The sequence below is a fragment of the Hordeum vulgare genome, chromosome 4H, assembly GCF_904849725.1.
Source record: "Hordeum vulgare subsp. vulgare chromosome 4H, MorexV3_pseudomolecules_assembly, whole genome shotgun sequence".
NCBI classification, from domain to species: domain Eukaryota; kingdom Viridiplantae; phylum Streptophyta; class Magnoliopsida; order Poales; family Poaceae; genus Hordeum; species Hordeum vulgare.
The window spans coordinates 81,581,764-81,595,801 of record NC_058521.1 but is presented as its reverse complement, the minus strand read 5'-3'; positions in this window follow the sequence as shown (position 1 = coordinate 81,595,801).

Sequence of the window (14,038 nt, the reverse complement as noted above, 5' to 3'; positions counted from 1 at the left end):
TGTGAAATTCCTCAACCCCAAATTCTTCACGCTAGTTAATCCTCATCTGTATTTCCCAATCTCTTCAATCGCTTCAAGAGGCATGAGAATGAAAGCTGCAAGATACCTTTGATCGCCTCACTGACATATCAAATGAACTGCAAGCACTGGGAGCTCGAGACATCACTGGTCACGAAGTTGTGAAGAAACAGCTAAGATCTTTGGATTCTTCATGTGATACTTTAGTCCTGATGATTCAAGAAAGACCAGACTACAAGATGCTTGATCCAGCGGTATACTCGAAAGGCTCAATACTCATGAATTCCAGCAAGAAGAAAAGAAAGATCTATATGGAGCAAGATATTCTAGACCACGTGCACTGAAGGCTAGAGCAATTTCCTCATCTGAAGAAGAAGACTCGGATGACAGCATTGGTGACCCTGAAGAATTTGGACAGGAGCTTGCAATGCTCGTGAGGAAATTCCAGAGGTTTACACGACGTGGCCAGTTTGGTAAATCTTCAAGAAGAGACATGAGGAAATCAGAATCTTCATCTCAGGACTACAAGAAAAGAACCTACCACAAATGTAAGAAATCAGGTCATTACATTGCTGATTGTCCTCGTTGGGGAAAGGAATCAAAGAAGAAGAAATACAAGGATGACAGTTCTGATGACTCGAAGAACAAGAAGAAATCTTCAAAATCCTCATCTTCAAAGCCCTCATCGCACAAGAAGACTAGTTTCAGAAAGGCTTGGGCACTTATTGGGAAGGAAATGGATTCCGAGGCAGAATCAGAGGAATGTGATGAAGAGGAGGGTTCTGATGAAGACTTAGAATCCGGACAGGCCAGTCTTGCACTTGCAACCACTTTCGTCAGCAAGTCAATCTTCAACCTTGAAGAAGATGATAACACCATCCACACTGATGACTATGCTGCTGACTTCGCTCCAACCTATTGCTTCATGGCAAAAGGTTCAAAGTTACCGAATGATGCTTCCTCCTCTGATTCAAGTGACTATGAACCTGATGATTATAAAAAACCGAGTCACAGTAAACTTGCTATCATTGCCACTAAACAACAAACTGCCCTAGAAAAGCTTCAGAAACTGCTAGATAGAAGTGATGATCTGTTGAATGATGAAATGAATCTTACCCAAATCCTCACTGAAGATGTGAAAAGTCTTCAGTCTAGATTTGATAATCTTCAAGATCGTTATGATACACTCCTCGCTGATCATGAGAAACTTTCCCATGAATTTCTTCAAAGGAAGCTTGATCTAGAGAAGCTCAGGATTTCTCATGATGATCTTCGTATGGAAAATGATTCATTACTAGCTCAACAGATCAGCGCTGCTCAAGCTGAATTCATTCCTCCATGTCTTAAATGCATTGAACGCGAAACTGCTAATTCTTCACCAGAATCATCAAATGCTTCTATTGCTACAAATTCTTCAACTGCACCTGTAGTGTCTATTTCCTCACTTGAGGAAAACACAAATGTTACTGATGAAAATGGAGGGTTGAAGGAATTGTATGTGACATGCATATAAAAAAAGCCTCAAAGGACATCAAACCCTTTGTGATGTGCTCAAAAAGCAGATCTTGAACAGGAACCCGAGGAAAGAAGGAATTGCCTTTAAGAGGAAATTGAATGCTGATGGATCTTATTGGAAACCTGAGAAGTATCCCAAAACCTCATGGGTTGCTGCTACTGGGCCTCCTTTTGATCCATCCAATCTAACTGGCTTTTCATGTGAATTATCCTATTCCTCAGATGAGTCATTTGACTCCAACTATAAACTGTTCAAAAATCAATCTGGTGAAGTATTTGCTCGATATGTTGGAACTAACTGCAGGAATGGCCCTCCTTTGAGGAAAATCTGGGTTCCCAAAAGTTGTCTTGAAAATCTTCAGGTGAATGTCCTCATGACACCACCAATGAAGAATCTGAACCCCAGATCAAAATCCTCAGGAGGACCAAAGTCTTCAAGAGGATCAAAATCCTCAACTGGTCAAAACTATGCTCGTTCCCGTGCTAATACTTCTAACATGCAGGGAAACTACAAGGAATATGAATATGAGCGTTACTCTTCAAATCATTATGTTCATAAATCCTCAAACAAGTTCTCTGCATATTCATATGAGTACTTTAACCCCCCTACTCTTAAGAGAAGTGCATTAGCTTCAATGCCACCTTTCTCATATGGTGCTCGCATGATGATGAATGCTTTACCACCCCTTCAGATGTGGGTGGTGAAGAAATCGAACTAATCACTTCTGTAGGTCAGGTCTCCAGATGAAAATCATCATCCGAAGAATTTGCTGGAGACCTGAGGAAATGCTTGATAGGACACAAGCTAATATTGATGAAATAGAAATATTTCACACGTCCTTATAATTCTGTTGTGATGAAATACTTATCTGATGAAATTGGTATCATATTCTTCAAATCTGAAGCATATGAGATGGTAAGCTGTACTAATTCATCTGCAAGATGACAAACCCAAGAATATTGAGTGGGTTCTTGATAGTGGCTGCACACATGACATGACTGGTGATAAAAGCTTGTTGATGAATATGCCACTAACTCCATCTCCTCTGAAGCAAATCACATATGCTGACAAAGGTAAAAGAAAGGTATTGGAACTTGGCAAAGTGGCTATTTCCAAGGATAGGCATATAGACAAAGTGATGCTTGATGAATCCCTTGGTTTTAACCTCATGTCAGTCTCGATGCTTTGTGATCTTTATATGATTGTTATCTTTGGTAGATATAGATGTGTAGTCATCATGGAATCTGACAGATCCAAAGTCTTCGAAGGTGTAAGAAGAGGGGATTTGTACATTGTTGATTTCTCTACAGGTCCTCAACCAGCCACTTGCTTATTAGCAAAAACCTCAAAAGGATGGTTGTGGCACCGAAGACTAGGTCATGCAGGCATGAAGAATTTACACACGCTCGCGAAGAAGAAGCATGTCATCGGCATCGAATCAGTCAAATTCCTCAAGGATCATCTCTGCGGTGCATGTGAATCTGGGAAAATGATCAGATCCAAGCATCCCTCGAAGACTATCATGACCACTACTCGTTCCTTCGAATTGCTTCATATGGATCTATTTGGACCTACTCACTATGCCACACTAACCAATGCAGCATCTTTATATGGCTTCGTCATAGTTGATGATTATTCCAGATATACATGGGTGCATATCATCGTATATAAAACTGAAGTGCAGGAAATCTTCAAACGATTTTCTTCAAGGGCCTCGACGAACTTTGGCATCAAGATCAAACATATCAAGAGTGATAATGGAACAGAGTTCAAAAACACTGGTCTTGATGATTATCTTGATGAACTTGGTATTACTCATGAATTGTCTGCTCCTTATACTCCTCAGCAGAACGGTGTCGTCGAAAGGAACAACAGGACTCTGGTTGAGATGGCAAGCACTATGCTTGAAGAATATCAGACTCCTCGTCGCTTTTGGCCTGAAGCAATCAACACTGCATGCCATATCATCAACAGGGTATATCTTCACAAATTCCTCAAGAAAACCTCATATGAACTCCTCACTGATAAGAAGCCCAATGTAACTTATTTCAAAATCTTCGGTGCAAAATGTTGGATTAGAGATCCGCACCATAGCTCAAAATTTGCAACTAAGGCACATGAGGGTTTTATGCTTGGTTATGGAAAGGACTCGCACACCTACAGAGTCTTCAACAACTATCACAACAAAGTTGTTTAGACTGTAGATGTGCGGTTCGATGAAACTAATGGCTCGCAAAGAGAGCAATTGCCTTCTGATCCAGATAAGCTGTCTCCTGAGGAAGCAATAAAGCTCAAACCTACTGAAGACATTGTTACCACTGAGGAAATTGATGAAGAAACCATCCCCATCACTTATTAAAATCAAGAAGGTGCTCCAGAGGAAGTTGCTCCAGAACCACTTCCTCCGCCCACACGAAATCCTCAACCAGCTCATCCAAGGATTGCAAATGAAGTAGAACTTGACAAAATCCTCAATGACATCAACGCGCCAGGTCCTCTCACTCGCTCAAAATCTTCACACTTAGTTAACTTTTGTGGGCATTTCTCCTTTGTATCTATCACAGAACCCTCAAAAGTTGCTGAGGCTTTCCTGGAACCAGAGTGGATCCAAGCTATGCAAGACGAACTTCTTCAATTCAAGCTGAATGACGTATGGGAGCTCGTCAAACGACCAGATCCTCGCGAGCACAACATCATCGGAACCAAGTGGATTTTCCGAAACAAGCAAGATGAGGATGGTCAAGTGGTGAGGAATAAGGCACGTCTTGTAGCCCAAGGCTACACCCAGGTTGAAGGAATAGATTTCGATGAAACTTTTGCACCTGTTGCTAGACTTGAAGCTATTCGAATACTACTTGCTTATGCTAATCATCATAACATCATCTTATATCAAATGGATGTGAAAAGTGCATTCCTCAATGGTAAGCTTGAGGAAGAAGTATATGTTGCTCAGCCCCCATGTTTTGAGGATCCAAAGAATCCAGACAAAGTCTTCAGACTCAAAAAGGCGCTCTACGGTCTCAAGCAAGTCCCTCGGACATGGTATGATACATTGAAGGAATTCCTCATGAAGAAAGGCTTCAAACCTGGTTCACTCGATCCAACTCTTTTCACTAAATCCTATGATAATGAGCTATTTGTGTGCCAGATATATGTCGATGATATTATATTTGGCTGTACTGACAAACGATACAGTGATGAATTTGCTTACATGATGAGTGAAGAATATTAGATGTCTATGATGGGGGAGCTGAAATTCTTCTTAGGTCTTCAAATTCGTCAACAATGCAATGGAATCTTCATATCACAGGAGAAATACCTCAAGGATGTTATGAGGAAATTCGATATGCACGAATGCAAAGGTGCCAAGACTCCAATGCCTACCAACTGCCACCTCGGCACTGACGAAAATGGTAAAGAATTCGATCAACAGGTATATTGCTCTATGATTGGCTCTTTATTGTATCTATGTGCATATAGGCCAGATATAATGCTTAGTGTTTGCATGTGTGCACGTTTTCAAGCAAAACCGAAGGAATCACACCATAGGGCTGTGAAGCATATTCTTCGATACTTAGCTCACACACCAACACTAGGATTATGGTATCCCAAGGGCTCAAATCTTCATTTGGTAGGGTATTCTGATTCTGACTATGCTGGTGACCTTGTGGATCGCAAGTCAATATGTGGCACATCCCATTTCCTCGGAAGATCACTAGCTTGCTGGTCCTCAAAGAAGCAGAACTACGTATCACTCTCCACTGCCGAAGCTGAGTACATTGCTGCTGGTTCATGCTGTGCTCAATTGCTCTGGATGAAGCAAACCCTCAAGGACTACGACATCAACATGAAGAATGTGCCTCTCTACTGCGACAATGAGAGTGCAATCACGATTGCATACAACCCAGTACAACACTCGAAGACTAAGCACATCTAGATTCGTCATCATTTTCTTCGGGACCATGTCCTCAAGGGCAATATCCTCATCGACCATGTGAAGACTGATGATCAACTGGCAGATATCTTCACTAAGCCCTTGGATGAGAAAAGGTTTTGCAAGTTGCGGTGTGAGCTAAATATCTTAGAATCTTCAAATGTTTTGTAAAAACATGCACACATCCTATCACTTATGCAAAATTGATGACTTAGATGTGCAACACATGATGAATTGATTTTCTTTAACCGATGAAGAATATCACTCTGAATGTGAAGAAATCAACGAAGGGATTGATTCTCAGGGCCCTACACCAATTGTACACGGCGTCTGTAATCAACATTCTTATATGGTGGGTCACGCCACCGCCCAACATGAAATTCCTCAAGTTGATTTTCTTCAAAGTTCCATTTCCTCAAAATTTGTTTTTTACACAGCTGTTCTTCATTGTGACGATTTATCACAAAATCCTCAAGTTAGTCAAATCTTCAAAAACACTTGATGACTTTAGTTTAACTAGATAGATTGTGATTTCATGTCCTCAACAGCATTCACTTATAGCTATTTCTTCAAGTTGATATTTCATCTAAGTGAATGTGATTGGACCCTACTTTACCTCTATGCTATTCTCATCCAGTCTATTCAATTCTTCATATGCGTTCTACTTGAAACTTTGTTCAAAATCCTCACTGCGTCCTTGTCAGCTGATGATTTTGTAACAAAATCCTCAAATCTTCAAAAATGTTTCTTTAATGCACAGTAACTGAACCCCACTTTCCTCGTTCAGATAACCACGATCTCCACGATCTCCACCGCTTTGCTCGGGAGCTACACGTGTCCCGCGGAGACGTAGACGCAGGGACTATTTGGTCCGATTTCTTCACACCAACAGTAACTTCCTGGCTATAAATATGTCCTTATCCCCCTCGGTAAACACTTCTTCGCTCCATCGCTCTCCTGCTACAACAAAAGCCTCGAACCCTAGCGCCATCGCTGGAAGTCTCGTCGCCGGTGAAGAAGAGCTTCACTGCCTCGACTTTTCCGTCGCCGAAACCACGCCGGAGTCAGACCATCCTCGTCCGCCGCCGCCGTAGATGTCCTCTGCTGTCGGGTTAGGGCGCATTGGACATGCACCAGAAGAGTTTCTCCCTGCTACTCTTCTCTGTTCTTCGTGCGCGCCATCTAGGGTAAATAAAAACCCTATTTTTACAGCAAGTTTGATCTACTATTTTACCTCTGAGATGTGAAATCTATTTTTCCTCAAGAATCCATATGCATCTGAATCCTCAAACACTGCCTATCACCACACTATTGATGAACTGCACTAAGCATCTAAGATTTTCACGAGATTCCTCAGTTGTGCGAATTTTCGGATCTGTACAACTCTGGAACCCAAGAATAGTATGCTTAGGCAAATTCCTCAACCACTGGTCAAATTCCTCAACTGTCAATTTTTTTCATTTTCTTCAAATCTGAGAACGCATATGACCTCTCCACATTCCTCGCAACTATACTCTGTTCACAGGTACACACATGTCAGCTGATGAATCTCTCGGTTCTCATCACATTAACTCATTTGCAACGTTTCTTGAAGAAAATTTTCAAGTCTCATCAGAATCCTCAAGAGTTCAATCTCATCAGCAAAATCCTCAGCTGAAGAAAATGGAGGATGACAGGAAGCAAAAGGGAGGCAAGAAACTTGAGCAGAATATAACCGCAGATATCCCCCAGGATATATACTTGGACTACTACACTCCTAATGAAAATAAAACAATGGCCAAGAGAAAGATTCGGTTTCAGAAGATAGAACGCTGATGGGGTAAGTGCATCTAGTGCCCCTTAGTGATTTTGGTGGTTTGAAGACTTATAGGTTGAGTATCTAATGTGTTCATGAGTGTACACATGATCTATAAGTCACTGAGGAGTTTGAGATATTTGATGAATATCGACCCCTAAAAATGTATATCTTCGGTTGAAGAAATTGGTCTGAAGCTGAAGAATTGAATCACGAAGAATCTGCGATGAAATTGATATTCCTCATGAAGATATTGAATTTGAGGAATTCGGTGTGTCCTGAAGAACATCATCCTGAAGACTGTGAAGCATGAAGATTTACTCTTTCTGTTTTGTTTTCTTCACATTTGAGTAATAGGAACACCGTAGTGTTAAAGGGAGTCGAAGTTACACTTTGGAATGAATTTCCTCATGATGCTCAACCCAAGCCTAATCCTACCAAACGCCTCAAGTGAGGAATATGGGTGACATGAGGACTCTCACAGTTGAGGGTTCCGACCGTTTCGATAGCCACGCCACATCATTGGTCTTATCCACACCAACGGTCATATTATTTAAGGGCATTAGTGTCAAATCATGTCGGGATGCTCCTAGGCTATAACTAGCCGCCTCCACAACCATTAGCTGGTTGGATGCTCTGTTAGAAACTAACAGTTGTCATAAGAGCAACCCAATTCCTCAGAGTCTTCGAGAGTAATTCATCAGTGAGGAAATACCCCAAACACCAAACCACAAACCTAGAACCAAGTGATTTAGCATCACTGAAGAAATTGTTCCTGTGTGGGACTGAAGCCTTTTAACTTTGAGGACTGTGCATCCTCCAGACGGTTAGGCATCATGGTCTAGAGCAATCCAGCAGTCAATTGTGGATCGCCGGGTGTCCAAGTTTGTGAGGGGTTGGAAGTCTGCCCTGAAGACTTACCACGAGTGTTGGGCGAGGACTGTGTGTTCTTAGCGGAAGGAGAATACGGTAGGGACTGTGTGTCCTGGGACTGTGTGTCTTTTGGTTTCAATACCAAGCCGCTCCAAACCAGATGTACAACTGTCTCAGCAGTTGGAACTGGGTCATCAACTACTGTCTTTTCTGTGAAACGGGTTCTAATTCCTCAACTCTTTACATTCCTCAGATTAAATGTTGATGACTTTCAGTGTCACTGTTTGAAGAATTTGATGAAGACTTTCTCTGAAATTCCTCAACCCCAAATTCTTCACGCTAGTTAATCCACATCTGTTTTCTGCGTGCCTGCTCACTATGCAATCTGTTTTCACATTCCTCACACTGAAAAACTGCTGTTGTTAAACTTTGCACTCCCGATCCTTTACTGTTTCTGATGTAAGTTAGTCATCGGTGAGGAATTTCCTCAAAAGGAATTTCCTTAGTGATGAAATTATAAAAATCTCCTATTCACCCCCCTCTAGTCGATATAACGCACTTTCAATTGGTATCAGAGCAAGGTACTCCCTTGTTCTGTGTGATTTTGGTTTAACCACCTGGAGTTTTAGTTATGTCGACTTCAGGCATGATTAAGGTCACTGCAGCATGTCCTACTTTCGAAGGAAAGAACTTTCCCTTCGGGAAGACCAAGATGCAGATGCATCTACAAGCTATTGACAATGATCTCTGGTATATTGTGCAACATGGCGTCCCCATCGTCTCTGTTAGTGTCTCTGCTGCTGATGTGAAGAAATTCAAGCAACTTGATTCTCAAGCGAAGAATATCATCTGTGGCCATCTGAGCCCAGGCCAGTTTGGAAGAGTGAGTGCTTTGGGCTCTGCAACACTTATCTGGGAGAGAGTGTGCATAGTAAATGAAGGAGTATCAACCCAGCGTGACACTCGTGTTGATGTTCTTCGCAATCTCTTCAATCGCTTCAAGAGGCATGACAATGAAGCCTGCCAAGATACCTTTGATCGCCTCACTGACATATCAAATGAACTGCAAGCACTGGGAGCTGGAGACATCACTGATCACGAAGTTGTGAAGAAACTGCTAAGATCTTTGGATTCTTCATTTGATACTTTAGTCCTGATGATTCAAGAAAGACCAGACTACAAGATGCTTGATCCAGCTGATATACTCGAAAGGCTCAATACTCATGAATTCCAGCAAGAAGAAAAGAAAGATCTATATGGACCAAGCTATTCTAGACCACGTGCACTGAAGGCTAGAGCAATTTCCTCATCTGAAGAAGAAGACTCGGATGACAGCATTGGTGACCATGAAGAATTTGGACAGGAGCTTGCAATGCTCGTGAGGAAATTCCAGAGGTTTACACGACGTGGCCAGTTCGGTAAATCTTCAAGAAGAGACATGAGCAAATCAGAATCTTCATCTGAGGACTACAAGAAAAGAACCTGCCACAAATGCAAGAAATCAGGTCATTACATTGCTGATTGTCCCCGTTGGGGAAAGGAATCAAAGAAGAAGAAATACAAGGATGACAGTTCTGATGACTCGAAGAACAAGAAGAAATCTTCAAAATCCTCATCTTCAAAGCCCTCATCGCACAAGAAGAATAGTTTCAGAAAGGCTCAAGCACTTATTGGCAAGGAAATGGATTCCGACGCAGAATCAGAGGAATGTGATGAAGCTGAGGGATCTGATAAAGACTCAGAATCCGGACAGTCCAGTCTTGCACTTGCAACCACTTTCTTCAGCAAGTCAATCTTCAACCTTGAAGAAGATGATAACACCATCCACACTGATGACTATGCTGATGACTTCGCTCCAACCTATTGCTTCATGGCAAAAGGTTCAAAGGTACTGAATGATGCTTCCTCCTCTGATTCAAGTGACTGTGAACCTGATGATTATAAAAAACCGAGTCACAGTAAACTTGCTATCATTGCCACTAAACAACAAACTGCCCTAGAAAAGCTTCAGAAACTGCTAGATAGAAGTGATGATCTGTTGAATGATGAAATGAATCTTACCCAAATCCTCACTAAAGATGTGAAAAGTCTTCAGTCTAGATTTGATAATCTTCAAGATCGTTATAATACACTCCTCGCTGATCATGAGAAACTTTCCTTTGAATTTCTTCAAACGAAGCTTGATCTAGAGAAGCTGAAGATTTCTCATGATGATCTTAGTATGGAAAATGATTCATTACTAGCTCAACTGATCAGCGCTGCTCAAGCTGAATTCATTCCTCCATGTCTTAAATGCATTGAACGCGAAACTGCTAATTCTTCACCAGAATCATCAAATGCTTCTATTGCTACAAATTGTTCAACTGCACCTGTAGTGTCTATTTCCTCACTTGAGGAAAACACAAATGTTACTGATGAAAATGCAGGTTTGAAGGAATTGTATGTGACAGGCATATACAAAAGCCTCAAAGGACATCAAACCCTTTGTGATGTGCTCAAAAAGCAGATCTTGAACAGGAACCCGAGGAAAGAAGGAATTGCCTTTGAGAGGAAATTGAATGATGATGGATCTTATTGGAAACCTGAGTAGTATCCCAAAACCTCATGGGTTGCTGCTACTGGGCCTCCTTTTGATCCATCCAATTTAACTGGCTTTTCATCTGAATTATCCTATTCCTCAGATAAGTCATTTGACTCCAACTATAAACTGTTCAAAAATCAATCTAGTGAAGTATTTGCTCGATATGTTGGAACTAATTGCAGGAATGGCCCTCCTTTGAGGAAAATCTGGGTTCCCAAAAGTTGTCTTGAAAATCTTCAGGTGAATGTCCTCATGACACCACCAATGAAGAATCTGAACCCCAGATCAAAATCCTCAGGAGGACCAAAGTCTTCAAGAGGATCAAAATCCTCAACTGGTCAAAACTATGCTCGTTCCCGTGCTAATACTTCTAACATGCAGGGAAACTACAAGGAATATGAATATGGGCGTTACTCTTCAAATCATTATTCATAAATCCTCAAACCAGTTCTCTGCATATTCATATGAGTACTTTAACCCCCCTACTGTTAAGAGAAGTGCATTAGCTTCAATGCCACCTTTCTCATATGGTGCTCGCAGGATGACGAATGCTTTACCACCCCTTCAGATGTGGGTGGTGAAGAAATCGAACTAATCACTTCTGCAGGTCAGGTCTCTAGATGAAAATCATCATGTGAAGAATTTGTTGGAGACCTGAGGAAATGCTTGATAGCACGCAAGCAAATATTGATGAAATAGAAATATTTCACACGTCCTTATAATTCTGTTGTGATGAAATTCTTATCTGATGAAATTGATATCATATTCTTCAAATCTGAAGCATATGAGATGGTAAGCTGTACTAATTCATCTGCAGGATGACAAACCCAAGAATATTGAGTGGGTTCTTGATAGTGGCCGCACACATCACATGACTGGTGATAAAAGCTTGCTGATGAATATGCCACTAACTCCGTCACCTCTGAAGAAAATCACATATGCTGACAAAGGTAAAAGCAAGGTATTTGAACTTGGCAAAGTGGCTATTTCCAAGGATAGGCATATGGACAAAGTGATGCTTGTTGAATCCCTTGGTTTTAACCTCATGTCAGTCTCGATGCTTTGTGATCTTGATATGATTGTTATATTTGGTAGATATAGATGTGTAGTCATCATGGAATCTGACAGATCCAAAGTCTTCGAAGGTGTAAGAAGAGGGGATTTGTACATTGTTGATTTCTCTACAGGTCCTCAACCAGCCACTTGCTTACTAGCAAAAACCTCAGAAGGATAGCTGTGGAACCGAAGACTAGGTCATGCAGGCATGAGGAATTTGCACACGCTCGCGAAGAAGAAGCATGTCATCGGCATCGAATCAGTCAAATTCCTCAAGGATCATCTCTGCAGTGCATGTGAATCTGGGAAAATGACCAGATCCAAGCATCCCTCGAAGACTATCATGACCACTACTCGTCCCTTCGAATTGCTTCATATGGATCTATTTGGACCTAGTCACTATGCCACACTAACCAATGCAGCATCTTTATATGGCTTCGTCATAGTTGATGATTATTCCAGATATATGGGTGCATATCCTCGTATATAAAACAGAAGTGCAGGAAATCATCAAACGATTTTCTTCAAGGGCCTCGATGAACTTTGGCATCAAGATCAAACATATCAGGAGTGATAATGGAACAGAGTTCAAAAACACTGGTCTTGATGATTATCTTGATGAACTTGGTATTTCTCACGAATTATCTACTCCTTATACTCCTGAGCAGAACGGGGTCATTGAAAGGAAGAACATGACTCTGGTTGAGATGGCAAGAACTATGCTTGAAGAATACCAGACTCCTCGTCGCTTTTGGCCTGAAGCAATCAACACTGCATGCCATATCATCAACAGGGTATATCTTCACAAATTCCTCAAGAAAACATCATATGAACTCCTCACTGATAAGAAACCCAATGTAAGTTATTTCAAAGTCTTCGGTGCAAAATGTAGGATTAGAGATCCTCACCATAGCTCAAAATTTGCACCTAAGGCACATGAGGGTTTTATGCTCGGTTATGGAAAGGACTCGCACACCTACAGAGTCTTCAACAACTATCACAACAAAGTTGTTGAGACTGTAGATGTGTGGTTCGATGAAACTAATGGCTCGCAAAGAGAGCAATTGCCTTCTGATCCAGATAAGTTGTCTCCTGAGGAAGCAATTAAGCTCAAACCTACTGAAGACATTGTTCCCACTGAGGAAATTGATGAACAAACCATCCCCATCACTGATGAAAATCGAGAAGGTGCTCCTGAGGAAATAGCTCCACAACCACTTCCTCAGCCCAGACAAAATCCTCTACCAGCTCATCCGAGGATTGCAAATGAAGTAGAACTTGACAAAATCCTCAATGGCATCAACGCGCCAGGTCCTCTTACTCACTCAAAAGCTTCTCACTTAGTTAACTTTTGTGGGCATTTCTCCTTTGTATCTATCACAGAACCCTCAAAAGTTGCTGAGGCTTTCTTGGAACCGGAGTGGATCCAAGCTATGCAAGACAAACTTCTTTAATTTAAGCTGAATGACGTATGGGAACTGGTCAAACGTCCAGATCCTCGCAAGCACAACATCATCGGAACCAAGTGGATTTTCCGAAACAAGCAAGATGAGGATGGTCAAGTGGTGAGGAATAAGGCACGACTCGTAACCCAAGGCTACACCCAGGTTGAAGGAATAGATTTTGATGAAACTTTTGCACCTGTTGCTAGACTTGAAGCTATTCGAATACTACTTGCTTATGCTAATCATCATAACATCATATTATATCAAATGGATGTGAAAAGTGCATTCCTCAATGGCAATCTTGAGGAAGAATTATATGTTTCTCAGCCCCCAGGTTTTGAGGATCCAAAGAATCCAGACAAAGTCTTCAGACTCAAAAAGGCGCTCTACGGTCTCAAGCAAGCCCCTCGGACATGGTATGATACATTGAAGGAATTCCTCATGAAGAAAGGCTTCAAACTTGGTTCACTCGATCCAACTCTTTTCACTAAATCCTATGATAATGAGCTATTTGTGTGCCAGATATATGTCGATGATATTATATTTGGCTGTACTGACAAACGATACAGTGATGAATTTGATTACATGATGAGTGAAAAATATCAGATGTCTATGATGGGGGAGCTGGAATTCTTCTTAGGTCTTCAAATTCGTCAACAACGCAATGGAATCTTCATATCACAGGAGAAATACCTCAAGGATGTTCTGAGGAAATTCCACATGCAGGAATGCAAAGGTGCCAAGACTCCAATGCCTACCAACGGCCACCTCGGCACTGATGAAAATGGTAAAGATTTCGGTCAACATGTATATCGCTGTA